The following is a 1,585-nucleotide window of genomic DNA, read 5'->3' as shown; positions in this document are numbered from 1 at the left end:
AAAAAAAAAAAAAAAGACTGTCAATTAAAAATCTAAAAGAGGCCAGGCACGGTGGCTCACACCTAAAATCTTAGCACTTTGGGAGGCTGATGCAGGTGGATTGCCTGACCTGAGGAGTTTGAGACAAGCCTGAGCAAGATGGAGACCCTGTTTCTAGAAATAGCCAGGTGTTGTGGTGGATACCTGTTGTTCCAGCTACTTGGGAGGCTAAGGCAAGAGGATCGCTTGAGTTTGAGGTTGCTGTGAGCTATGATGCCAGGGCACTTTACCTATGGTGACAGAGTGAGACTCTGTCTCGAAAAAATAAATAAGCGGTGTGGGGGGGAGGTCACAGTGTGTGACACACCTCTTGGAGGCAGGAGACAGTTATAAGAGGGACTTTACCTAAGGAATGCAAGTAGTATTACCTGATTATTTGTACCCTCAATGATTTCCCAACAATTCAAAAAAAGAGATAAAGTTGGAGATAAAGCATGGGCCAAAAATGAAATTTAAAAAATTCAAGAAAGAAAGAAAAAAAGAAAAAGAAAAAAAGACTTGTATTATTCACAGTATGAACTGTCACACAAAGATGACAATACATTAAGATATTATGCCTTTATCAAGATACAATTCACATACCATACAATTCACCATGTTAAAGTGTAAAATCTAGCGGTTTTCATTTTCTGAAGAATTGTGCAGCCATCACTCCAATCAATTTTAGAACATTTTCATCACCCCCTAAAGACATCTCCTACTTTCCCCTTTACCCATTTGCCATCGTTCCCCAGTTCTCAAATCCCTCAGCATTAGGCAATCACTAATATGCTTTCTGTCTCTGTGGATTTGCCTGTTCTGGACATTTTATATAAATGGACTACTATGTGGTCTTTTGTGACTTTCACTTAGCATAAGGTTTTCAAGGCTCATCCACGTTGCAGCATATACCCAGTACTTCATTTCTTTTTACTGCTGAATATTTCATTGTATGGCTATAACACATTTATTTACCCCTTCAGCAGTTGATAGGTCTTTGGGTTTTCCACTCCATTTTTTGACTATTATAAATAGTCCTGCTTTGAACATTGATGTACAAGGGGTTTTTTGTTTGTTTGTTTAGAGACAGAGGCTCACTATGTCACCTTGGGTAGAGTGCCAGGGCATCACAACTCATAGCAACCTCCAGCTCTTGGGCTTAAGCGATTCTCTTGCCTCAGCCTCCCGAGGAGCTGGGACTATAGGCGCTCAGCACAATGCCCAGCTATTTTTGTTGTTGTTGTTGTCATTGTTGTTTAGTCTCAGTATATGTGGCTGGCGCCCTAGCCACTGAGCGGCAAGTGCACAGACCAAACTTAGGCATTTTATTTATTTATTTTAAATGTTTCCTTTTATTCTGTCAAGTTTATTTATTTATTTATTTGAGATAGAGTCTCAAGCTGTTGCCCTAGGTAGAGTGACATAGCATCACAGCTCACACCAACCTCAAACTCCTGGGCTCAAGCGATTCTCCTGCCTCTGCCTCCCAAGTATCTGGGACTACAGGCACTCACCACAATGCTGGGCTATGTTTTGGTTGCAGCCATCATTGTTGTTTGGCGGGCCA

This window comes from Otolemur garnettii, unplaced genomic scaffold (genome assembly GCF_000181295.1).
Source record: "Otolemur garnettii isolate 467f Iridium unplaced genomic scaffold, OtoGar3 scaffold00046, whole genome shotgun sequence".
Taxonomy (NCBI): domain Eukaryota; kingdom Metazoa; phylum Chordata; class Mammalia; order Primates; family Galagidae; genus Otolemur; species Otolemur garnettii.
This window is presented reverse-complemented; position numbering follows the sequence as displayed.